This window comes from Panthera pardus, unplaced genomic scaffold (assembly GCF_024362965.1).
Source record: "Panthera pardus isolate Hobbes unplaced genomic scaffold, ASM2436296v1 HiC_scaffold_1, whole genome shotgun sequence".
Taxonomy (NCBI): Eukaryota; Metazoa; Chordata; class Mammalia; order Carnivora; family Felidae; genus Panthera; species Panthera pardus.
In genome coordinates, this window is record NW_026526654.1 from 72,417,331 (window position 1) to 72,444,739 (window position 27,409).

The 27,409-nt window shown below is 44.2% G+C and overlaps 1 protein-coding gene across 1 annotated transcript in view; it reads left to right on the forward strand.

Annotated features, from left to right (window-relative positions):
* Window positions 1-27,409, forward strand: part of FOXO1 (forkhead box O1) — a 98,447-nt gene that overhangs the window by 65,272 nt on the left and 5,766 nt on the right. The window lies entirely within an intron of this gene.

Genomic DNA, 27,409 nt, shown 5'->3' on the forward strand with positions numbered 1-27,409 from the left:
AAGTTCTTTTTTCCCCATAGAAGACTTATAAGACTTGGTTAAACAATACAGTGATTGGAAAGATGATGTGGTCACACTTTGAAATATCTAATGTTTTGACTTCAGGTAAAACATGCATTGGAACCTCTTAGCACGTAGTATTTCATAAAAGTCACTGAACAAAAAAGCCTTCATTATTAGAGGCTTCCTTCCTTCCTTCCTTCCTTCCTTCCTTCCTTCCTTCCTTCCTTCCTTCCTTCCTTCCTCCCTCCCTCCCTCCCTCCCTCCCTCCCTCCCTTCGAGAGAGAGAGAATGAGAATCCCAAGCAGGCTCCACACTGTCAGCACAGAGCCTGACGCAGGGTTCGATCCCATGAACCTGTGAGATCACTACCTGAGCTGAAATCAGGAGTTGGATGCTTAGCTGACTGAGCCACCCAGGTGTCCCCATTAGATGATTTCACACTGAGATGTTCCAGGGCAAGATTCAGTGTTTGTGTAGAAAAGTCCTGTTTCTTTTGGAACTCTCAAAGAGATAAATAGTAACAAATCCAGGATGAAAAGTTACTTTAATTCTAGTATCATATATGAATTCCCACAACAGTGGCCATCTCAGGAATATGCAAAGACTTTTCTTACCATATCTCCTTCTTACTCATTGAGTCACTGTATACTAAATATCAAGTCCATGCCTGGCATAGTCCCAGGGGCTAGAGGCCCAGCAGTAAACAACACTCACGCAGTAAACAACACTCACAGAATTCATACCCATGTAGAGTTTACAGTCCCAGTAGGAGAGAAGGATAAAAAGTGCTTTGGAAAAAGTTAAGCAAGGAAAGTGGGGGGACCCTGGATTTGAGGGTGGCCTTATTGGGGTACATTTATGCAGACACCTAATATGAGGTCTTCTTTTGGATCTTTTGAATTTTGCACCACGTACATACAGTTCCTCATCACAAATAAATATTAAGAAAGAATATACAGTATCAACTCTTGACCACGTTATGTCCTTCTGTTAGGATACTGGGCCCTAATGAAGTCTTTGATCCCAAAGATAAGAAAAGTAGCTGCTACTGAGTTGGATAGTTTTATACATAAATTGCTTAAATTTTTATATTGAAGGCTTTAATGAAATGGAATATTTTGCTATCAATTGCTGGATAATGTATTCTGAAACTTAGCAGTTTATTTTTTTATTTTTAATGTTTACTTATTTATTTTGAGAGAGTGAGTGAGCACGAGAGAGAGCAGGAGTGGGGGAACGGTAGAGAGAGGGAGAGAGAATCACAGACGGGCTCCTGACCTGAGCCTAAACCAAGAGTTGGACACTCAACTCACTGAGCCACCCAGGTGCCCCTGAAGCTTAGCATGTAAAATAACACACAGTCATTATCTCACAGTTTCTGTGGGTCAGGAATCTGGGGCCCAGCTTACCTGGGTGCCTGCAGGGGAGGAGACGTCACAGGGCCTGAGTATCAGGAGGAGATCCTTGGGGCTTCTTAGAGGCGGGCCGCTGTGTGGTGTCTCTCAGTAGCTGCATTTCATCCTGCCCTTTAAGGAGGAAAAAGAAACTATTTCCCGGACTTTTTCATCCCGTTTTTCAATCAAATATAGCACACATCACAGGGAAGTAACAGTTGGCAAAAATAACAAAACAGTAGTGAAATTACAGAGTGAATGGCCTTTTATGGTTTTACGTTTTCTGTGATCATAGGCCCCATCGGCTGTTTGTTTCTTGTGTCAGCCTCCACTCTGCTCTCTGCCCTTCCCAGAACCTGGTTGGCCTGCTGGGTCAGGACAGCACTAGGATTCCTGTTCGGGGCCGGTCCACCTCGGGCTGCCCAGCACGCTACCCTGCTGGTCACCGCCTCCACCCCTGGCGGTCTCTGCGGCTTCGGTTCCTCACAGTTGCTCAGTTTGGCTGAGGGTGATTGCCAGTAATGGTTTCTTCCTTTTGTGAGGCTTGCTTTCTCCATGAGCCGCTGCCTGTCTGGACCGTGCCTGGACCCAGTTGCAGCGCTGCGTGTCTGGAAGGTGGGGGCCGTGAGGAAACTCTCCTACAACACTGCCATCCTTCAGCAGCAAGCTGCCGGCTTGCCCTCTTCCGAAGCGAGTGTTCCGTCTCGGGTTTCTCAGGGCTCCCCCTTCCCCCTTAACTGGTTGGCAGAGGGGCCAGGGCCTCTTTGTTTCTCACTTGATTTGCAGAGCAGAAGTAATAGACTTCGGTAAACTTCTTGAGTGGTCCTCCCTTTCTGCTGGGACTGCTAGTCTTCGTGGCCTGACTCATCCTGTGTCTTCATCAGTCACGCTCCATACCTCCAGAGGTCTTGCTGAGCCTTTGCGTTGTAGTTTTTGTAATACCTACCACCTTAGAAACCAGAAAGGAATAAAAGGAAGAAGACCGTGGACATTAGGTAGAAGAGGATTTTGCTGGCCAGTACATGAAGCAGAATGTTAAGTGAAAATTATCGTGTGTCGGGTGAAATGTTTAGTTAAATTAAGCCCACCTCCTTCCCCAAACAATTTGATTTTCTTGCAAAAAGCTGCACAGGAGGTATTTAGTACAGTTCTTGGTATGTTATTTAAACTGGAACGGAATTTCAGCCTATCACCACTTCCTCATCATGCTTCCCAGCTAGTCTGAGCCCTCGCAGCAAGTTCTAGACTTTCAGACTGCCGGGTAACCTGTGCTGCGGAGATCGGAAGGTAAGCTTTATCTGTTGCATTTTCTGGGTTTGTGCTGTGTCTGGTTCATCTTTAGCTTTCGCTCATTCTGCGTTTGAGTTGACACAGTTCAGTTCTTGCTGGGCTGCCGCTGTTAGTTGGTATCTGTCCTGCAGAGCGTGGTCAGGTCCCTAACGGTATTCCCTCAGACTGGGTGGGATTACTAACGTGGGGTCCTGTTATTTGGGGCTCACAGACCCTTACAGGATTCGAAGGGTCTTTGGAGGCCAGCCGTTTACTCCAGGGGAACTCTTGGGTGAGTAGCAGGTTAAGGCTGTGCCTGAGGTCACCTGGCTGGTTAGTGACACCAGACAGAGCAGGGTTTCTTGGCTCCCAGCTCAGTATCCTCTCCCACACACGGTGCTTCTTCCCAGCTGTGTCACCTTGCAGGCAAGCTGAAGGCAGTCTCCTGTCTCCGTTCTACACCCTTGACAGATGAACGCTTCTCTAAAACTTGAGTCAGTTTAGCTCTGGAAGGAGTGGGCCTTTGGATAATGGTCATTTTGGAAAGAAAGCTATTTTAGGGACGATAGCTGCCAGGAGTCATTATGTAAGAAAGGACCCAAGAGTCTCAGCGAGGAGAGGATTTCCCTGTTGGTGCCATTTAAGTCATGGTATAAATTTCTCTCATGGTGTTTTGTTTGCATCATTTGGCTTAGATGTTGTTAGATGTTACTAGCTTCATCCAATTCCTTGTTTTGTGAAAATAGGTTTTTTGTTGATCTAAGTGGGCTTCTCTTCGTCAGTGTGCCGGAATAGTCGTTCTTGGACCGAAACGATGGCTTTTGAATCTCTCTGCTATGTTTTCAGGCATGCCGTAGGGGTTGTAAGATAATACTGTCGTTACCAGGAGGAGTTGGGTAAGGGCCATGAACACTGGGGAGAGAGCGGAGAGAGGCTGCCATAGGACCGAATCGGGGAGAGAGCGGAGAGAGGCTGCCATAGGACCGAATCGCAGGCTTCTGCTAAAGCTTCTTGACTGCAGATTGTGGCAAAGGAGTAGGACTTGCGGCTCTTTAGATTCCTTGTATCTCCGTCTTCACATTGTTGTTTCCAAGCACCCCTCAACCATCTGCTGCTTCGGGCCTGGTCCAGTCGTGCTCTGGTGACCAGCCCCAGAAGCCTGACAGCTCTTCCTGTCTCGACTCCTGCCAGTTCCGACCAGCCGAGCTCCCAGCACACGGGAACAATGGGGCTCCTTGAAGACTCGCCTACTGTTGACACACAGAAGCACATTTCCTCTTTCTGAACTTCCAGACAGAGTTACCGTGGTGGCTTTGAAATTTGCTCTGAGACGAATACACTCAAAGGATTCCGTTAATCTATTCTGATTTACTTAGGAGGCGGCCGCGCTCATTATTTGACTTATGTTAGTGGTTAATTAACCAAACTAGAACATGTTTCCTTTTTACAAATTGAATGCTGAGAGAGTAACAAAGACCAAATATTTTACAACACACAGATCCTTGAGTTTGACTCTGAAATAGTATATTTTATTTTGCAGCAACTTCCGGTTTTAGTGACAATTAAATGCTGTTTCTATTATTAGCAAGTTTTGAATTTTAAGTAAATTGAAATGGAAATGAAAGTTGTTTCTAAAAATAATGCTAACTGTGTTTATGTGAGTTTTTCTGTTGTCTTTGTTTTGGTTTTAAATTCTGTCATTTGTGGGGAGGGCCTTGATTGGGGAGAACATATGAATTTCATGCCAGTCTCTTTTTGTTTAGAATTGATGAGAATCGGATCGAACTGTTTATGAGAGTAGATGGGAATAGATGAGATTTCTTTTAGTGTTGAACACTCTTGCTGTCATTGCTTGTTGATCTTCCTTGACTGTCCTCTGGGCAGTGTGCATCAGTGGACTTCTGAGTCACCGTCATCTATTTGACGGTGAGGGGCCTGCCCTTTATTTTACCAAGGAAACCTCCATACATAGCTGCTTACTCTGAATTTTCTAAAGACGTCCGACTGCTCTGATCAGGCTGTTACCTTCTACCAGTGTGGGCTGAGGAGATTAGATGGACAAAGGGGAAATAATCATACTATTCCCCAGTCCTTTTTCAGTGGGGGTCTTCTTAGAGTGACTTTTTGGCTTGGAGCAAATCTGTTCCCCACTCCTTCAAACAGAAGGAGGAAGATGTATTTCAAAGCTTATTATTATAATTTTTTTTGGTCTGGACTTTGGGATTCTGTGAGCATTTGTTTGGCAAATTGTGGAGGGTTTAATACCCTTATTTTCACCAGCTAACTCAGTGGAAGATGAAAAGGTTGGCAGAGAATTCAGTTTCACTTGTGACATCACTTGGCTTATTCAGATTCTGGTGAATCAGGGTGTTGTAATGAAAGTGGAGCTCTGTTCTCCAGCATACCTGACCTTGCTGAGAAGTATACTTAAGGGAATTCTAGCCAGGGCCTGTCTTAGGAACACAGTAAACCATTGGAGAGGAAAGGTGCGAGGTTCGCCTACCTTAATCCTCCTTTCTTAGTTTCTTTAGGGTTAAATTAACATTCATTCATTCATTCATTCATTCTTTTTTTTTTTTTTTTTTTTTTTTTAAGAGAGAGAGAATGAGTAGGGGAGGGGCAGAGAGAGAGAGGAAGAGAGAGAATCCTAAGCAGGTTCCACACTCCATCTCATGATTGGGAGATCATGACCTGAGACCAAACCAAGAGGTGGACACGTAACTGACCGAACCACCCAGGTGCTCCTAAATTAACATTTATTTAAATGTGGGATTGGGTTTGCCTGAACCCCTAACCTTCTGTTAGTTGAATTTACTCTGTGAAATTTTAGGCTTTCTGTATACCATAGGAGATGTGAGGCTATGGAGCATAATAAACACAGTATTCTGTACTCCGCATTATGTAATTTGAAGGTAATTTGGAAAGCACTGTTGTTGAGATTGCTTGTTTGTTTATTTATTTATTATTTATTTATTTGCATGGGGCCTGAACTCATGACCCGAGCTGAGGTCAAGAGTCAGACATTTAACCGACTAAGCCACCCAGGCACCCCCCGGGAAGCACCGTTCTATCCTGAAAAAGTTTGTGCATTCGTTCTCTTTTGTGTGGAAGACCCCATGGTCTGCACAGAGGCAGAGAGACTCATTTCCATTTTTACCAAACCCCTAGCCATTTTCAAAGGTAGGGATGTATGCCTAAGACAACACTTTAAATTGGATGAGTTTCATAATTAATGCCTCCTTAAGTGAAGGCTTCTGTTTAATTTGCCTTTCTAGACCATTTGGTAGAAATTGCAAAGGAACAGGGTAAGAACAGCACATCTCAGTTGGCAGTCAGTAAGAGCAGACTATGGAAGTGCCAACTCCTTTGTTTGAAGGTGGCTATTTTCTTCAAGCACTTGAAGGAGATTCGAATTGTCGTTTAGTGAGCTGTGCTGTAGGTGTCGACTGACAGCCTTCGGGAACATCCCTAGTAATTATTATGGTTGGTACCAGTTCCTCCCTCCATTTTTGAGTGTTTCTTTGAACAAAAATGACTTTTTGTTTGACCAAAGTACCCAACCATGGAAAGAAGATGGAACTTGGATAAATCTTTATTTTTATTCTTTGTATTTGAAGGGGAAGATTAAAACTATTCATGTAAATAACTGGCTTATCTGGATTTTGCCATCATTTTTGGGTCCTGCCTCTGCGGATCATTGACCATCCAGCACTGTTGATGCCTGAGGAACTTCTCCCGCTGGTCTGCTCATTTTCTTCTTTGTTTTGAGCCTTTTCCCAGGCAGAGGAGGTCAGGCAGGTACACGTGCCTTTGGGAAGGAGGTGGTGGGAAAATATGGAATAATGAGCCCTTCTGACTTTGGATTCAGCAGTTTAGCATTGGTGCAGTAGGTGGAGTTATTCTTGGAGCCCCAGTTTGAAGATTGCTGTGCAGAAACCCATCTGCGCCACTGGTTGCCAACATTTCTGGTACAAATATTGTCATTTGCTCTTGAGGCAATCTGCTATTTCAGTCCTAGATGCAGTTTTGTAATATGCTGGGCAAAATAGTAGAGAAAAAATATCTTAAGTGGTGGTATAATCTTCAGTTTAAAAACACTTTAGCAATGTTTCCAGTAGAGGATTGTTCAACGCGTCTCCTTTCCTCCTTTCCTTGGCTGTAAACATAATCCAAATTTCATTTTTTTCTCACTTGTCTGTGCCATGGTTTCCTTGAGCTGCACCCACCCAAAGGAAAGATGGAAGGATAGATGGAAGGCTTAAAGAATTGTACTTTAAAATCAGACTGTGAAGGTTTAACATGTCATGTTCATTCTGTTGATAAGGTAAGTTGTGCTCAGAAGTTGCTTGGTTAAAAATTCTCCAACATGTTACTGTGCAGCCCTTTGTACATCCTTCCTTGTTCCAGGCTGTAAGAATCACTTCTGCCAAGTGGGCCACTGAGAAGGCGGCCCCTCTGTTGCATGTGCAGAGTGGGAGCTCCCTGAAGGTTATGGGACATTTCCAGAAACCCCGGGGTAGCTGTACTACCATTTGATTGGGCTTTGTCAGCAAGCCTTTCCTAGAGCGGGAAAGCGTGTCCTCTAGGAAGTAGTACATTTTTTTCTGTTACTGTGGCTTTCTCCACATTTTTTCCCCAGTCTGAGCAACAGTAAGAAATCCATTTTACAGTATGACTCGGTGTACCTGTGCACACACATGCCAGAGTTTTACAAGGTAGTACTGTCCTTGCCCTTTTGCGTGAGATTTGTTCTATTTTATTAATATTTGAAGATGCTGGCCTCAGTGCTGCAAATTGATGTCACTACTTTATGGATTATGCTCCAGAGTTTTTAGCTTGAGGGCTTTCCCACATTTATTCTTTTAAGGCCTTCATGTCATGGCAGCGGCAGTGGCGTTAGGGGAGAAGAAGTGGATGCATCCATTTGGAAGACCGGCCCACAAGCATGAAGCAAGGAGGAGGGAGGGGGTTCACAATTCACGTGGATGCACACTGAAGGATTTGGGCTGAATTAAGAAAGTCGTGCCTCTTTGAATTGGTCTCAGACATGGAACTAGTTAAGATCATGTACTAAATGAAACGCTCCCAGAAGGCGTCTGATGCGATTTGAGCTGTGGCGTGACAAACTAGCCAGGATAGTTTTGTACTTACCTGGACATCCTTGTCATTTAGATTTTACCTTCAACCCTTGAAAAACTGGTGGCTAGTTGGATCCACTTTGCTGGGTGGGGTTTCACACTCCTGTTTCTCTGCATTAACTTCGGGTTCACCTGACCTGTGCTCAACTGTCTGCAGAATCTTGGATCCCATGAAAATACATTCCCCTGTTCATTTCCTTAGAGCAAATGTGCAGTCCACCTTCACCCCGGAATCGGATGTGTGGTCATCAGTGTAAAGGAATTTTAGGTGCTGTCAGTGTTTGATAAGAAATCATTACCCTTTCTCTGCATAGCAGGAGCTGTTGAAGCAGAGGTGATCAGTCTACAGTAGTGTTCTCCCGCTGAAACCCTGACTGGCCTATTGGTATCTGGAGCAATGATCTTGTAAAGAGTCCATTGTGAAGTTGGCTGTGTGTATGTCCAAGGGAAATATTAAAGGGGAAAGCGGGGGAGGAAAATTCCAGGAAGGTGAAAGGTGAAGTTGACACGTCCTCATTCACCAACGATGCTTCTGTTTTTCTTTCTGAAAAACAATGATGATTTAAATATTGATCTCAGAATGAACTGGCTTTTATCCATAGCCGTATAATTATATTTTTAAACATGCTTTCTTAATCATGTGTTAAATAACATCATACTAATAATAAATAGCCTTCTATTATTTGGTGTTAATGACCCAAAGTACCATTAACAAAGCATTTCTCAATCTTGCCTATCATGTGAGATACTTGTTAAGAATATTCTGGGATTTCATCCTTTTCCTGTTGAATCAGAATCTCTATGAAATGACACAGTAGGTTATTTTCTTAGAATATCAAAATTGAAAGGAATGTCAGTCATCAAGCTAGTTCGATTGTTCCCAAACCTGGTGACCCTCAATATCGTGAGTGTTTTAATACAGATCCCTGGCCCCACTCCATTCATACTTGAATCCCAGCCTCCGAGCTAAGGGCTTTATTAGTGTTTCTGTTTTCAGCAAGCTTTCTGGAAGAGTCTGATCATCAGTTTGGAGTGATAGACACTCATCTGTTCAGATGCCTTCAGGAAAGGAAAATTGACTTGATGTGCTTGGTTATTGGGCTAGATCATAGCAGAACAAAGAATCCTCTTCTGCTTATCTATTGATTTGATCAAATAATGTTTACAAATCAGGTATTGACCAGTAGGTGAGTGTGGGCAGTTTCGAGATGAGTGAGCAGGGTCCCTGCCCTTGAGAGTGGATTGTTATTCAGCCTTTCTCAAGGGATGAATTTGGGGGTGGCATGAGAATCATCTGGGGAGCCTTTTCAAGCCCCAGCAAATCAGATGGGCGTGTGCCTGTGTGGTGGGGCCAGAGGAGTACAGGGCCCGACTCTCCTTCTTCGCCTGCTGGCTACTGGCCATCCTCCATTTGTCTTTCTCTTACAACTTCTCAAATATTTTAAACATCTAGGAAAGCATGGAGGCTAACATAGCATCCACATGACACCGCCAGGTTTTCACAGATGTCACTTATCTTGCTCTAAGCCTTCTTGTGTTGGACGGTTTCTTCAAGAAGTCTGCCTCCTGGCTGGGCTGATATACGTGGGTCCATTAAACCTCTGTAGGAACCCGCCAACCTTAAATATAATCAGTGTTGTCAGTTAACGTTGCAGAATGTCATAGGTATCGTTCTGCAAATTGATTTTTTTTTAAGTTAGCATTATGTTTTTGTGAGATTTATCCATTGTTGTTACATGACCCGACATGACCGCATACTTAACAGTAAAATCAGGAAATTGAAGCCAGACAGCTTGAAAACCTTCTTAATGGAAAAAATTCAAGATGATGTGGGTGGGAGAGAATTTCTGTTGAATTTTTAGTATAGAACATTGTTATTTGTGGGAAAATAGTTGATTTGAATTACGCACTATTTTGAATAGCTCAGTATCAGCTCAGTGAGAATGAATTGCATGTTGTGTGAAAAGTTAATTGTTTTTATTTACTGTGGGTGTATAGTTATTGCAGTTTGGTCCAAACAGGTGAAAGTTAAGATTTGTGGCCTAAAACAGGAAGCAGATGGGGGCTAATTAAAGTTCTGTTGTTGGTAAAAGGATGACTGATCAAGGAGCAGCTGGCTTCCCGATTTAAATGCAATTTGTACTGTTGTTTGAGGGCAGCCCTCTGCAAGTTTTCATGAGTATCTTTCTAAAGTGAAGGAATGTGTTACAGCAACAAGTGGGAAGGCTGTTGTTGCACTCTATTTTTGTTCACCTTTTTGCCTGCAAGCGGTACCTCTTCAGAGTTTGTCAAGGACCACAAAACCCGGCCACAGTTTTCAGTGGTGCTCCATCCACTCTGGACACCTATTCTACCTTGGGAAAGCCTGAATCCTCTCCGGTATCCTCCAGGAAAGTGCCCTAGTGTTTGATTTAATGTTGCGTTTCGTATTTCTCCCCAAACCCTCTCCTGATGGATTTAAAAATGTTGGTGCCCAGGCTATAAGCCAGGAAGGCCCATGTCTATCTAACGGAAGCGCTAAGAGGTGCAGTGGAGACTGTCTTGGACCCAAGTGTCTTTGAGCTTCTGGCTGACCTTACTTTGCTTGATTGTGCCCTGGATGACTTTCACCTTGAAATGACAGCATCTTCTGTTGCTACTGCTAATAAAGGTTGGATAAACATTGAGACCAAGTGCCCTGGATGTGTTTTGCCTGAAGAACAAATCAGCACTGGGTTCTTTCTGAATTTGTGCAGGGAGGTGACATGAGGTCAGATGAGGTTAGCCTTGCCTGTAGTCAGAGGCTAGACATTTGCTTGACATTTTGTAAGTGCTTTGCATGGTTATCTCATTTTAATCCTCATAAAAACCTGGTGTAGTGGCTATCATTCCCACTTTGCAGATGCGGCAGTTGAAGCTTGGCGAGGTTAAGTGACTCAGCCAAGGTCACACTTTTGCTAAATCTCAGGAGTGGGTTAAGATCCAGGTTTGTCTGATAACAAGCCCCTGTTCCTCAACCACTGTACCCTACTAGTTTTGTGTAATACTATTGTTTTTTTTTCCACTTCTGCTTTAGGAAAGAGCTATTGTTTCCTGGAAAATCAAAAATCTTAGGATATGGTTTATGAACTTCATCTTCTTTGATTATGTAAATATTTATGTGTGTATGTGTATGTATCACATGATACAGGTCCTGGCACTTGATAGGAAATCAGTTTTACTTTGTTTTTGTTTTTAGAATGAAAGCCTGAAAGAACAGGCATGGGTTTTTTGTTTGTCCTCTGCCCCCACCAAAGGAAGTAGCTTTATTCAGATAATAAAAGCTATACTATATGTGCTCTTTTTTTTTTTTTTTACATGCTCTTTCTTTTAAAAACAACAGCAAAAAAGACAACATGCAAAGGTAAACTAGAAAGTAAAAATCCTCATTACCGTCACCATCCAGAGAGAGCATCATCATATTCATTAAAATGTCTGTAAAAGAAATAACTGACCATATAGATCTCATGTCACTGGTAATAAAGAGCACCATTTATATTAGCTACAAACCCCTCCCGCCCCCCCCCCCCTCCACCCAAAAAAAAGTGTGCTCTAGAGGTTGCAGAGATGTCATAATTGACATTCATTGTCAAATGTTGTATGTAGACTTTCCAATCCTAGTCGCTATTTTTGCCCAGGCTGGTCCTACACCAGTTCTGCTACTGATTATGCTAACGGGGAGAGACTGCGTGTGGGTACTGTTTTCATGACCCTAGAAACTGACCCTCTGCTCACATCACAGTTCTCACAGTATGAGGAATGGCGTCACAGTCAAAGCTTGACCCAGGAGAAGTCTCAGGAGTCTTTGTTATTTTTCTATTTCACTTGTCTTCTAAGCCAGTCAGCCTACTACACTCCTCCTGTTTCCTCTTCCCCTTCTCTTCTACTTCCTGTACCTTATGTGCCTCTTCCTTTTCACAAAACACTTAGGAAGGTGGGAGGGATTTGGAGATGAAATTAAGGGTGGGTCCGTTCTTCTCCCCAGAGGTAGCCAGCTCTGCCTTGTGCATTTTGTTGACTGTTACTCTGTCATGTTTGGGGGAGGGGCCTATGCCAGACCTCCTTCCTACAGAGTGATTTGGCCTGGTTGGACATTCTGTGTCTCCTTTGTTCTTCAAAGGGTAAGAAGTATGTTTCCCAGAGCACCTGGGCTTTCCAAGGTAACTGGGACAGGTGGTTGTTTGGTTGGGAGCTCGGGCAGCTCTGCCCCTTCTACCTGGGGCACAATCCTAAAACCTCACAAATGCGTAGAACTTTTTTAATGCTTTTTGAAGCAGTTTTCTCCATTACTACTACCCTGGGAGGCAGGTAGGACAGGCATTATTTTTTCCACTTTGTAGACAAGAAAGCTAAGATACACAGGACATTAAGTTTGTCCAAAGTTACATGTACAAAGACAGAGCCAGACTTAGGTCTTCCACTTGACCACCATCTTGCCATTAGGGCAGCATTTTCCAAAGTGTGTGCCACTGAAATTTGGCTTCACAGCAGAGTCTGTCAAGAAGTATCAGGGAAATTGTGTGTGTGTGTGTGTGTGTGTGTGTGTGTGTGTGTGTGTAGAGGGGTACACGTGATCACACCTACAAAACAAAAAAGTCTAATGGAGAGTATTTTTTGTTTTTTGTGTATGAACATGCACATAGGATTTACTTTGGAGGTGTTCCAGGAGACCTCAGTGGTTGGAGGGAAATCTAATCTTTGGGGACCTGGAGGGAAAGTCCAGGGGATGCTGTTACATGGGCATGGTTGGGGGTAATGCTTTGGGAATAAAGACTACCCTGCGGGTGGAGTGGGAGGCTGGCCATGGGGAATCCTTGTCATCATGTCATTGTCAGTTCAGTAGGAGCTTTATGGAGTAGGGCTTAAACCAGAGCACAGGACAGTTCTTCAGCAGCAGGACTAGCATTCTAGGACCAGTTGTCAGCGTTGTCAGGTAAAGATCCGTAACTGTAACCTGAATGACAGCTGCACTGTTTTTGGCAAAGATAGACCGAAGAAATTTGGACCCAGAACAGCATGCTGCTGCATCTTGGCACACGTTTGACAAGGCACACTTCCTGTGTGAAGCCATCTGCCTCAACATGCCTACCCCCAGCATTTCTTTAATATTTAATATTCACCTTTGCACTCGTTACTCTTACTAGATTGGCTAATGATGGAGGGGGGGGGGCATGACAATAAAGGTGCAAATGGCAGATTCTGCATCCATCTCATTACTGAGCTCTCCTCCTTCCTTTTAGCAGAGGCAGAACTTGACAAAACTCTTGTATTTTGAAGTAAATTGTTCAGGCAGAAATGATGGGTTATTTTCCACTGAAGTCTCAAACCAAGGAAACAAGTCTAGCTTCTTAGAACTGATCTTGGACATCACACTTGATGTCTTGTCTTTTCTTTTCTTTTCTTTTCTTTTCTTTTCTTTTCTTTTCTTTTCTTTTCTTTTCTTTTCTTTTCTTTTCTTTCCTTTCCTTTTCTTTTCTTTTCTTTTCTCTTTTCTTTCCTTTTCCTTTTCCTTTTCCCTTTCCCTTTCCTTTTCCTTTTCCTTTTCCTTTTCCCTTTCCCTTTCCCTTTCCTTTCCTTTCCTTTCCTTTCCTTTCCTTTCCTTTTCCTTTTCTTTTCTTTTCTTTTTTTTTCTTTTCTTTTCTTTTTTTCCCTCCCCTCCCCTCCCCTCCCCTCCCCTCCCCTCCCCTCCCCTCCCCTCCCCTCCCCTCCCCTCCCCTCCCCTCCCCTCCCCTCCCCTCCTTCCCTCCTTCCCTCCTTCCTAAGAACAGAGGATCTATCTGCTTTCATCCTAAGCTGTTCCAGGAATTGAGTATAGATCAAAAGTTTACAATACAGTATTTTTAACAATGAAGGTAGAAACTCTGAATTACTGGGAAGTGTTTGGTTTGATATTGTTGTGGTGGGGAGAATGACCTCAGTAGGAGGAATGGCTGGGAGAAAGTGCTGTGAAATGGATGGGGAAGCCAACAACCTAAAGAGAACCTAATCCTCGCAGCAAGGGTTTCTCAGCTGTCCTCCAGAAAGTGATCAGAGAAAGCATGAGACTGTGTGACTTAAGCTTTACAAAATGTTTGAACTACCTGCTATTGTTTCTTTGTTTGCTAGTGACTTTGTGAGTTTTAAACTTGGCTGTAAGTTGCACGGCACTAACTTATTTTGGGCAAGAAAGGAAAGGAGACGGGATGCAGATGGAGGCCAGGGTATCTATGCCACAGAAGAACGGCAGTGGGATTGGCCGTAGGTGGTGGGGTTTATGCTCACAGTTGTGTGCTTTTACAGTCAAATTCTGATGGGATAATCAACCATTAAAAATTAAGTTCCCAAGGTTTAGACTTCTGTGTGTGTGTCGGGGCGGGGGGGTGCCTTTCACGAGAATGGGGGAGGTGTGGTGGGGTGGGAGTGTTGTGTGTGTGATAAGCCCTGAGCCAGATGCCATCTCAGGCCACCCTCACATCACTGCAGTCCAGCTGTGGTGGGCCATTCTTGGCCCTGGATTCCATGTGCCCCCACCAGGGCACTGACTTAACTAGTGAATAATGTGTTGTAGCTGTATTCATGCTTATGTCAAACGGTCTATGGTTACATTGTAGGGCACCATTTCCTTTAATTTCCCTTTAGCTGTTCAAAACAACCTGAAAGATGTTATGGTCAAGCCCAGACAATGACCTAAGAAACAAAAATAAACCTTTCAAAAAGCGAGAACTGAATTTGTATGCTGAATGTCGTGAACGAGGGGTAAAAGTATGAAAACACACCAGGCTTCACGAAGGGAGAATTTAAAAATTCGTTTTCAAAACAAATGGTCCCTGCCCCAGGATCCTGCCCTCCTGTGACTATGAGAAAATCTGAGATTATGCCATGAGTTCCAAAACAACCAAGTAGCATTCAAGTCATGAGACAGAAGCTAAACAGCTGCTTCGGTGATCATGTTCAGAGACATCAATCCGGTCCTGAAGATGACACTTGTGAGGCTGTTCCCGCACACCAGGCTCCGCACAAGCTGCAGCAGAGCCCTGTTAGAGGGCAGAACCGCAGGCACCTCTCAGGGTGGGGAAGAACTGTGCCAAACAGCACCTCCTGGAGATGCTTTTGTTCGTCAACAAAAATTTATGTGCACGGTAAAATACACCCACACCCACTTAAATTTTTGGGTAGGTGAAAAAATCTCTGCTTTTCAAGCAGGACACAGACTCTCCTTCTCTTCCACCATCTTGTGGGAAGATGGGTTGGCACTTTCCTCCAGGTTCCACATCGTCCTTTTTTCTGATCTTCTTTGCTCTCCTGTATGTTGCATGTAGGGTGCAATGCAGGCTCCTCGGTGACTAAAAGGTGACTCAGCACCTTCTATTCCAGCCCCCATTCACCCTGTGGTCCTTTTGCAACAGTCACGTGTGTGTATGTATGTAGGTATGTATGTATGCGTAAATAAATCAATAAATAACCCAGCGTAGAAAACTGAAAAAAGAAAATGTTTCGTTCTAAAATTGTATGCTACTCTAGCTTAATTTATAGCTACTTTAAGGACTAAAATGGTTATCCAATATATTGGTGTCTGTCTTCATGAATTGTTTAATAGAAATATATTGTGGCTTTAGAAATGGTTGAAATGCAAAACTTAACCTTCTGGGGGTAGGATTGCACTAAAGAATGATTGTTTTAAACTTTGTTCAACCAGTAACAATTCTAAGCTATTACAGTCTTAACTAGGTTGTCAGAATATGACTACATTACTTTTCTCAGTAATAAAAAATAAATTAATACCAAGGAGACTGCCATTGGAAATGGCCTTGGAGAAATGCTGAAGTGGTCTGTTAGGCTGACGTCCCTGCATGTAGTTAAGTATCTGTGATAGCAGGGATGATAATTTCTAGAGAAACTGATTACCTTTGTTGTAGAATATCAAGAATTTACAGAAAAATTCTCTAATATGCTTCAAACTGGTAGCATCTTTTACAGTTTGGGTACTCTGTGTGGTTTCCAAACATGTTCCCGTTTGGTCTGCATCGTGCCCCTTTGCGTTATATGGTGGTGAGGCACCAGGACATCATCTGACTTGTCTGATTGACCTGTGGGAGTAAGTGACCTAAATTGAACCTGAATACAGGACCTGCCCTCTGGGAAGACCCTTAATTCTGAACTCTGTTGGCAAATGCATACTTTTTAAAGAAGGTGGAGAAAAGGGCATCCCTGAATATACTAAATACATACATCATGGTGGAATTCCTAGCTGTGGTTCAAAGTATCCTTGAATGCAGTAGCTTGGAAGAGATACAAAACATTTGTACTGTGTGCAAGATTTCAGTCACAATAGTTGTTATTCACAGTTCCCTTTTGGAGGAAATTCAAAGTGTGATAACACTGAGAACAATGAACACTGAAGTTCCAAAGAGGAGGTTAAGGTACCACCAACTTTGGGTTCAGATGAGAAGTTCTCAGGTTTGAATCATCCTAAGAAATGCTTCATTTATTCATTTTTTTTCTTCACTGGTCTCCCTCTAAGTATTTAAGATAGAGCTAACTGTACAGAATTCTCCCTTTGCTTTCTCAGCCCCAAACAAGAAATGGATATTATGTGTAATAAGTGCATTTTCAAAGATAATGCCTTCGTAGAAATGATATTTATAACTACTAAAAGTAGCGGTGAGGTTTTTGTCTTTGGGGATTTATAAACACAGTCTTGTACTTTTAATTCTTGGCTGCAGTGTTGTTCATGTTTCCAAAGAGGACATGAGTTCAAGCTGCAGCATTAGAGTAAAAAGTTCAATGCAAGGAGAACTTTCCAGATGGTAAGGTTTGCTAATTGCTCAAGTGAGGATCCCCAGGTGGTTGGGGCACCCTTCTTTTTTGTCTTGCCTGACTTTGTCTCTTCTCTCTGGAATAAGAACCTGCCTAGCCCTGTGGCTGAGCTCAAAAACTGTGAAACACAAAGGATACTTAGCAGGCTGTCCTCAGGTCGTCTAAATCTGCTTCCAGGACAGACTCTAGTTGGAGCCTTCCAGCATCCCCTGAGCCCAGGAATAGTCTTGGCGAAGCACTTTCCCCCGGGGCTGGCCTTCATCTCCACCTGAGGCCTGACTGAGGTTGCAAATCCTGTGGGTATCACATACTAAGTGTGCTTACTTCTGGTGGAGTGTCCGTGACTGTGCAGGGGTGAGCAGGGGTGAGACTTTGCAGGGGCTGTTGCTCACAGCGTGGGCGCTTACACAGGGGAGGAAAGCTGTTTTTACAACTAAGCACAGCGCCATATTGTCTGGAGAGCCCTGTGTGCAGATGCTGTTTGAGATGTCAGGTGTAGCCTCGTGTTAGGACACAGGATCTGTGCTGGTGGGCAGGTGTGGTTTTAGGGTGGACACGTTGTGGAAGGCTTTGAAGGCTATGATGTTTGTAGGCCTTTAGGTAACCACAAAAGCTGCATTTCTGAAACATGCGTTTGGGGTTCTTTTGGAGACCCTGCGCTGTTGATGTGGGCACCTGATGGTGCTGAAGGAGCCTCAGTTGTTTGGAAGGAAGGTGCAGAGAGTAGGGCCATTATCCAGCGGACACACCTACTGTCTCTGTGGTCTGCTTGCTGAATTGGATCCCGATGTCTGCAGGATGCTTGGAAACAGCCCTGGCTTGGCCCCTGCCTCCCATGGCTGGGGGGTTTTGCTTTACCATGGAGCAAATGGGCCCAAATGATTTTGCTAGTATTAGGTCGACCAGTGATTTTTTAGTAGCTGTTTGATTTGGGACAAGAATTTTTGTGAGCTGGCCCCTAAACAAAAAAGAACACATGCTCAGCAGTCACAAATCGTTGCTGATTAGCCAGAGTATTCGGCAAGCAAGCTAGTTTCAGGATTCTATATAACTAAGAAAACTTTACATTGCACGTGATATATAATTCAGAATATCATATTTTTGCAGTTTCTTTCCATTCTTCTCATAATCTGGATTTGTTACATTTGAGTTCCAAAAAACAAAACAAAACAAAAAAACCCCAACCCTCTTTGACTTCATACTTCTTAATTCTGTTTACTAAGGGTAGCATTTCTTGGTAAATAGATTATGCATTCAGTAGATTCATTTTCCCCTAGATTTTCAGATAGTGAACATATTTAGGGCAAAAACCAATTCTGTATAGTACATTCTATGGATGGGATATTATCCCAGAGATTTTAATCTCTCAAAGTTTCAGGTGTGCTTGCCTTTGAATTTATGTTCAATTCATAGAGTTTTTCATTGGCTCTTGTAAACAGTTGGGGTACATGCCCTGTTTTTGTTTTTTTGTTGTTTTGTTGGTTTTTAAAGCTGATTTATTTTGAGAGAAAGAGAGAGAGTGAGTCCCAGGCAGGCTCTGTACTGTCAGCACAGAGCCCATTGCGGGTCTTGAACTCACGAACCGTGAGATCATGACCTGAGGTGAAACTGAGAGTCGGCTGCTTGACCAAGTGAGCCACCCCAGCTCATACCTTGAATAAACATTCACCTAATATGAGTGGGTTAAAGGGCTCATCACAAAATACTTCAAAATTTACTCTAGTCCTTTAATAACTTTAGAAAACTTGAACATCGATCAAATTGTTACACGCTGTGTTTCATTTTGATGCCTAATTTGAGTTATTCATCAGAAGAAGATAAATCCTCAAGTGTTCTTTCGTTTTTGGTTTCTACTTTGTTTTGCCATACTCTGGTAGCCCAGTTCACCAGTAGTTATTCTTCTGGTAGCCAGATACAGAGCTAGTTAATTAATTGCTTGTAAAGCAGTGCATTTGTAGAGCCGCTGAAGATGAGAAAAATGGCCTATAAAATAGACACAGATTTTCATTAGGAAACAGCAGGAGCACTTCGGCAACAAATGGGTTTCCTCTTAATACTATGCTGTGGTGTGGCCTTCTGTGTCTGAGACAGTCCATATTCTGAGCAGTTAATGAAATAGAAGTTTCAGAAAGGATGGGCTCTTTCAGGCCACCAGATGGTCAGGATGGGGTGTTGAAGTTCTCTGCCTGGGACTTGGCCGTGTGCGGTCTTTATGCCTCCCGGGGTTGGGGGGGGGGGGGTGTGGGTTAAAGGATCAATAGGGATGCCCGCATGCTGCACGGAAACTAAATTAATCCCAGGAGACACAAACTCCACTTTGAAATCCTTAGCTAGCCTTAAAAAACAAAACAAAAACAAAAAACCCCACACATTTAAGAGAGATCTAGCTAAATGAAATTTAGTCTGTCTATATCCACCACTGGGACCTAATTAGCCAGAGTTGATGACACTCATTTGAGAGTTGGCATTATTGGCTTTTGTGGCAATGTACTCAGGCCAAAGTGTATGACAGCAGGAGGTAGTTTCTGTTTTCCAGACTTGACTTAAACGGGGGTCTACATTAGCACTTTTTTTTTTTTTAAAGTAAGCTGGGCACGGAGTAGCCCAACACAGGACCCTGAATCACGACCGTGAGATCAAGACCTGAACTGAGATCAAGAGTTGGAAGCTTAACTGGCTGAGCCACACAGGCACCCTGTGTTAGCAACTTTTATGGAAGTTAGAGAGAGAGAGTGATTAAGATCAATACCCCATGATTTGGAACACAGGGAAAGATGCTTGTACCTAAGGTTTCAACCTCACCTGGAATTTTTGGAGTTTTGTCTTTGGGCTTCCTAGTTTCTGATAGTGTGAAAAGCATGGGGCATTAAATGCTGTTGGAAAGACTTTCCTTTTCACGTTCTGAAAATTGAGGGGCTTTGCCCTTTCTTTCATAAAACAGCTTTCTTCGATAATGAGGTTTTCCTGTAGGACACAGCAAGGGGAAGCACTGTGTTGTTTTGATTAGCACCTTCTGAGAAATAAAAGCATGGGATAGTTCTGATATAATCAAAGTAAATTTTCTGCTCTATCCGTGGAGATTTTTTCTTACACCCCAGTGAGGTTGTTGGCTGACCTGTTACTCTGAAATACTTAGTTAGGCTTTTGGCTAATGTGAGAGCTTATCAAAGATCAGGCAGGCGTCGTCCCGCATTCTCACCAGGGTCATCATCTCAATGGGGTCATTTTCCGCACTGCAGGGCTTCCTCCCTGCCCCTCCTCTCAGGCTGGGGGTGCTTCCCTCTTCCCTCTTGGTTTCCTAAGACCATAGTCCCATTCACTTGGAGCTCACCTTTTCACCAAGTGTTTTGTCCTGCAATATATTCTTGAAATCCCTCACCTCGTCAGGCCCCTTTTAGGGTTTGTTCTCTGCAAAGTAAACAGTGGGGAGTGAGCGGTGTGTGAGAAGAGATGTAGAAGGGGCGTTGCTGTAACTGTCCTTCCTCCTGCATGTAGTCTGTCATCCGTCAGCTGGTCTGTCTCCTTGAACAACCTCAGGGACCCACATATGTTCTGACATGGGTCGTCCAGAAAGCTGACAGAGCACACTAGTTAATCACATTTTTACATTTAAAATCCTCGCAAGGGGAGAAAACGATTTTTCTGTAAAAGAAGGATTGCAGGCTCAGTTGTGAGGACCTGGAAACCAGCTTGAGGAAGACTGTTAAACAGGAAGTTTGTGATGAATGGTTTTTAATCAAGTTGTAACCATTCACGATCGCTTTCAAATTCCTGTTTATATATCCCTTTTCTTCCTATCAGAAAGAGGCCAGCCTTGATTTCCTCGTCTTTGTGTCCAGGGGTGTGCTAAGCACTTCCCATATATGTTATGCTGTTCAGTTCCTAACCATCCTATGTAACAGTCCTGTGTAGTTACTGCTTCACAGATGGCAAGACTGAGGCCTAGTGAGATCAAGGTGCTCCCTCAAGGTGGCCCTGCAGTCAGCCAGACCTTGGCTTCTGCCTGTCCGTGTGCTTAAACTTTTCATGGTGCTCATGAATTCTTACAGTTATCTTTTTGGTACTGTCTTACATGAGAGCATAATCTCCCATATGCTTTTTTTGTTGTTGGAGGTTCTTTAACGTAGTCATATTTTCCTTCTTTGGAAAGATTTGAGTCAGAGAGAAAGCTGTTTAGAGCTAAGAGTGTATTGATAGCCATTTGTGAATCTATAGCTAAGAATTGGTTTGATTAGGGAAGGAACCCTGCATGCTCTTGATACTTGTTCTGTATTTCTTCTAGGAATAGAGCCCCAGGTGCTTGTGCTTTTTGTAAATGAGGTCTTGTATAAGTTTCGTATAAGTTTCTCATCTGGATTTTAATCTTCCTGAATTCTGTTTTCTGTAATAGGAAATGGGAGTGTTGGGCCAGATGACCTTCCCAGTGCCTTCTAGTTTGCACATTTCATGAGGCTGCGAGTCTTTTCTTCCCAGCCCTGGGATCACTGGAGAAGCCCGAGTCCTCATTGCAAACTGGGGGGTGAGAGTGTGCTGTGGGGTCGTTGATGTTCAGGCAAGAAGGACAGGCTTCTGGAAAATGAGATCAGCCTGAGGAAGAAGAGCTGAACACTGCTGGGGCCTATTGTGTAAGCATGTAGGCTAGTCATTCACCATACATCTTCTATTACAACACTTTGAAAAGTTGAATCTATATGGCGTCTATTGACATCACTTGTAAAAAGAACAATTGGCAAACGGTCACATATTTTCCTTCCGTTTGCAAGCAGAATGGATTATTTTGCAAAGTTGTTTTATTAGCAACCAATGGGAACTCTGTTGAATAGAGATTATTTCTACTTTCTCCTTAGTTTGTTTTCACTCGTAGAAGTGCAGGAAGAGATGGTGTAAAAGAGAGGAAGCAGGAGGAGGGAGTAAAGTCCATGCTGGGAGTCTACAAAACAATTGCATGCATTGACAAAGAGTTCACAGAAATGAGATAAAATGCTTTTGGAAAAATCTAGTTTGTCTAGCATTTTGAAAGAATTTCTAGAATTTCTAGAACAACAAATTCATTTACTCATGTGTTCCAGTGTCTTAAGTTTGAAGTTCTTTTTGTTTGACTTGGTGACTACTGCTCACCCCCACCATGTGGCAAGGTGACGGGCAGGTCTAGGCTGCAGGGGCCCCTGGGGCCTTTCCATTTTCCTTGTGGGTCCCCACAGCCTCCTTACACATGCTTTCCCCAGGGCGATGCTCATACCTGAAATTCACACTTCAGCTGTTATGGTTTCCTGCCATAAAGAGTCACCATTAGAATTAAAGGCAAATCATATTTTGTCAGTCTGTTTTACCCAGTGAGGCAGAAAATTCGTTTTGTAAACTAGTATTTGTAAACAATTATTTCTGCTCCCTCAAGATGCATTCATGTAATCTTAGTCCTGAGTGTGTTCCTTCGATTCTTCACAATGGGGGAGCCAAGGAGGTGGTTTTTTAGCTGGCAGCAGTGTTGCATTCAGACTCCTGAAACCTTGGTCTGAGCCCTAGTTGGACAATTAATTTTCTGAGCCTCAGTTTTCCCATGTCTAGAACAAGGCCAGTAATCCCTGCCTTGTAGGGATCTTTCAAGTGTGGAATGCGATGATGGATTAAACGCAGTTTGTATATGAAGTAAAATGCAGACATAAAGTATGAAGGCCCGGGGTTCGTGAGCAGGATGTACTCAGCCTAAGTTGATGGTTTTCTTTTATTTTTGGTTATAAAGACAAAGACCAGAGTAGTCTTAGAACTGCCGAGCAGAAAGAAAAATGGAGTGATGGCAAGACCCATGGCCGGAAGGTGGTGATCTCCACACACACCAGTGGACAGGCTAGATGGAACCAAGCTGGCAGCTCAGGTCAGAAGGCAGGATTCAGAGTGATGAGTGTCCAGGGTACAGAAAAATGGACAGGAAGGAGCCCGGGGCGGGGTAGGGGAGGAGAGGTGCAAACCCAGGGCCAGATCAGAGCATTTCTTCAGCCCAGGTCTGGTAGGCCAAAGAGCTTGCTAGTCTTGACCCTAGGACTAGTTCAACAACCTTGGTTTTCTTTGTTCAGGCTTCTAGTAGACTAGAAGTCTACTGTAATAGAGTAGGGGTCTCCAAATGTTTTTTGGAAAAATCGCATATCCTTTCTGATGTCACATTTATTCATTTGTACTACAGCCATAGATTGTGTGTGTTATATAACACATTTTGCCAATATAGATTTAAAAATGAGATAAAAAACTTAAAGCAAATGAAAGGTGTGAAGATTTCTTCTTGTGCGTCAGTGACGCTCCGATTATTGCTTTAAACAGTGGGGCTGGGAGCCTCTTGGGGAGGGGCAGTTCCTGTCCTGTGTCCTCAGGGTTTCTAGGGGCCAGCCCCAGAGCCTAGCTTCTGCCAGCCAGAGAGGCAGGGGACCAGCAGGGCTCATTTGTAACCACCCCCCCAAGGAGACACAGGACTGTGGTCTCTTGACTGTGGCCCGGGTAATACCTGCCACTCCTTCCCTTGTCGCACACTGGCTGAGTCCAGACAGCTGAGAGGCCACAGCTGTGTGTGGTGCCCACGCGCGAGGCTCCGTGGCAGCACCTTGAGAAGACTTCAGGATTCTGATACGCTTACTGGCAAGGGCAGTAACAGGCCAGCTTTGGTATCTGAGTTCCTTTATTATTAACGTCTCTTCACAGCATCTGAGGTACTGTCTGGGGCAGAGAGAAAACATCTTAAGTCTTACCTCAACGCTGGTCTACTTTTCCAGTACCTAACATGTAACACCTTATTAGTGGCAACAGTGCAAGGTATGATAGTAAATTAGACTGATGGTTATCGTACAGATAAGTGTCTAAAACACAAACATTTTATAGATGCCATTATCCTAATAATAACAGCAGTAACATCAGCTAATATTGATTAAGCACTTTACATGTGTTCTCTCATTTAATCTCCACAACAGCCCTGTCAATGTAGAACCTGTTAATCCATTTAACAGATACTTGAGTGCCTCTTGGTGACGGAGCTGTGAGGATACATTGTACAAGAAGACAGACCAGGTCCTGAGCTCATGCAGCTTACAGTGTAGTGGGGAGCCACACATGCCCCCAGGGGACCACACATAGCAGAATCATAATTGTGGTGAGTAACCAAGGTCCTGTGTTAGCGGTAGGATGGGATGGTTCCAGAAGGAAGGGACGTTTGAGCTCAGAGAGAAGTTGGAGGAGGTGGGGATGGCAACCTTTGATAGGAAAATGTCAGTGCTCCTGGACAGTGGTTTGTGCATCATTTTCTGTCCCATGTCGCTGTTTAGGTGGACTTGTTCTTGGCCCAGGTCAATCATAAAACACCTAGAGGGCAGACTCTGCCTAATTCCTTCTGTTGTCTTTTCATTGCACCTAGCACAAACTAGGTCCCAATAAATGTGGTTTGGCATGAATTGGTATGTGAACAGACGGCCAAAAGATGTGTAAGACATTACACCTTCCCTGTAGTGTGTTTGGGATGTCAGTCAACAAACATTCCTTGGCTTTTTCTTGTGTGCACATCATCTTTGTGTTTGTGTGCGTGTGTGTGCATGCGTGTACACAGAACTCTTCTAGGGGCTTCAAGATTAGGAAATAAAACCGGACTTCCGCCCTTGCTCTTTAAGGAGCTTGGAATCCATAGAACTCCTGAAATAGAGCACCTGGGACTTAGAGGCAGGCTGAACAAGCAAGCACATACCTTGTGCAGCTCCTTCTGCCCCCGACGCGACCCGCCCAAATGTCCCGGGTCAGGTCAGGCTTCCCAAGAAGAACGTGCCGCCCTGCTTGGGGGGGCAGGTTGTGGGGAGGGTATGTGAGAGGAAATCCAGCTCAGCATTAGTAAAGAGCCCAGGCTGCAGAGAAATACAGCTGCTGGAGAGGAAATTTGCTCATGTGTCCTTGGTTGGGGGTGGGGGGTGGGGGGGGGGTGGGCGGAGTCTAATGGCATAGCAGCTTGCGATTTGGCTAAGTAGCTTGCAGTGTATGAGTTTTCTGTCTTCACAACCTGCCTTACTTCTCAGGTAATATTCTGTTTGTAGTCAAAAAACTGAGTATCTCCAAGCACTGACAGTCGAAGAGTTTGCGGGAGAACCACAGTTTCCTCCGGCCATGGCTGTGTCCCGCAGGGGTCTGCAGACATAATACCCTTAATAGCAACACATATTTTTGCAGGATTTACCTATTCACCCCGCCCCCGCTCCCTGTCATAGCCCTGCTGGCTGTATGAAAAACAGGAATTTTTGTAACAAGCCCTGCACAGCAAACCTTTTCCTGTTTGGAAAAAAAATTTTTTTTAATTGTTGGCAAAGTTAGAAGACAGCTCTGTTACTCAAAGAGTGACCTGAAATGTCCTCTTAGAAAAATATGGAGCATGATGTTTTGATAAGTAGGGTATTGCTGTGGACCCTCCCCCCACCACCCTTTTGAAGAGCGGGGGTAAGTCTAAGTGGTGAGTTAGTGTATGTCCCACCTGGCTTAGTGAACGCTTCTTGAACTTTTTAAAGATTTCATCATTACATATTCTGCAGTCTCATTAAAAATGTCCCCTAATTGCAGTTACAAATGACCTGATCTAATTATGAGTGTTACAGAGCTGCACCACCCTCTCCACCAGCCAGTGCAGACAACCAGGAAGCCATTATCTAGGAGGATCTTCCCCCCTTTATCATTAACTAAATGTGACAGGGACAGGAGTCAAGCTTCCTTTCCTCTAGAGATTTCATCGTGGCTTATCTATGTGTCTATTGTGTTCCAAGAACAAGATAGTCAAGATGGAATATTGTGCAAACGCCCAGACTTTCAGCCTATAGAACATGTCGCAGGGTCAGAGCGCTCAGCCCCTTTCCAGGTCCTCCCCAGGGACAGGCCTGCCTCTTTAAGGACAGATTTAGAACCTCCTTTGCTGGTGTTGGTGGGCCCAGGAGATGAGGCTGTGGTTCTTGGAGCATACATAGGTGTGTGTTTAAGACCTTTCCGTGGGGTTTGGAGAATCTTGTGGAAATGAAATAGGCCATTAGAAAAATGTAGTACTTGGCCTCTTTTAGGGATTCTTGTGTGTACTTAAAGTCCTCCTCAAAGCTTGTCTTGAGTTGGGGATAGATCAATAGATGGGAAGGAAGAGGAAAGTCTAGGGAACAAAAGAAACCTTCATGCCATCCACTTGGACACCTGCACAGCACCTAGCCTGGAAGGCCCATTCAGAGCCGAATCTGACCCGCCCGCGCTGTGTGCCCTGGCAGAAGGGTTTGTCACGTTGCTCCTCTGTTGCAATCCTTGGGTGGAATGTAGTACAGAGGGTCAGAGGGCATTTTGAAATACGGATTTCTCAGCCCTGGCTATCCGGCCTGACTCAACTCGGACTATCGCATCTCCTTTTAGACAGTGAGATTTTCCCCCCGCATGTTTGTGATCTCTTTTTTAATAAGAAAGAACCTGAATTCATGGTTTGTGTTGAAGCCCGGGCCTTGTCTGTGCAAAGGCTTTTTCTGGCGCACCGATTGGCACTCGAGCATCTGCATCCCACGTTGATGGCATGAGGATGTGGGCACTGTGGCTGCATCCCTGGGTGACCACAAATCCAGCCAGGGCCTTTTTGTGGTCAGGGTGAGGGGCCCCAGAGGTCCAGGGGGCTCAGTCTGCTAAGCCTTGTCCCCAGTTGGCAGAGGAAGCCAGGGGAAGCTTGGGAGACATGCACAGGGGCCTGTTCCCAGGGGTCTAGGACATCCAGAATCCTGCTCCTGGACTTGGCCTCAGGGCCCTGATGACAGAGGCTGCTGAATGAGCAGGTAGTGGGAGTCTGCTGTGTGCCTTGTTCTAGATGGGGAACAAAAAGCTACAAGACAAGGGCCCTCCTTTGGAGCCCATTTTTGCTTTTCCATATGTCCCCAGAGGCTCTCCAGATGCTGGTGATCCCACATGTGTCCATTAGGGGAGTTGGATTGGGGCTTCCTTATTTGTAGCCTGGCTTTGCTGCTTCTGCTGGAGCTTGAGACTCTCTTTGGCCTCCTTCACTGTATATTGGGAGTTGTGGGTTTGTGTTTGCAATCCCTCTGAGCTCCTGCCCACACCCCAGTGAATAGGAGGTAGGAGGAGGGGAGCAGGGCTCAAAATGGCAATGTCCTCGTGCCCTCAAAGTTGGGATCTAGGCCCTACTTCTTGGTAACTGCTTGCCATGTGCCAGGCACCACTGAACATTTTATAAACTCTGTCTCCCTCTAATAGCCCTAAATGGGTCTATTATTTATCTCTGTTTTATAGATAAGGAAACTTAAGGCACCTAGGGGCCAAGCAGTTTCCCAAAGTTAAGTTGATTTTCTTTACTAATTGTGTTAGAAATACACATGGCACAATTTAGTTGTGGAACAACTGTACTGAGCGACTGAAGCCTGGAGCTCTTTGTATTACCCCCCCTCTCCCCGTGTCTTTTTGGATAGAGCAGGACCTCCCTCCGATGCAGTGACCTGGAGTTAGTTGGCACATACTGCTGGTTATTTGTGGGAGGAGGGGTTGGTGAACAGCACTTGGATCTAAATTTTCTCTTTTTTGGCAGTTCAACTTTCTAAAATAAGAAATATGACCCTGTTTGCCATATATTCACCTATATTAGCCTAATGGACTTGAAAGGTAGAAAGGAATCTAGGTCTTACTGGTTTTCAGGCTTTTAATTCTTGACTAAGAATATATCCTGCTTCACTTCTTTCTTTTCCATAATCACGTGGGCCCAGTAATCTAAAACTTCTCACTTGTGTAAATGGCATATGTTCAATCTGAAGA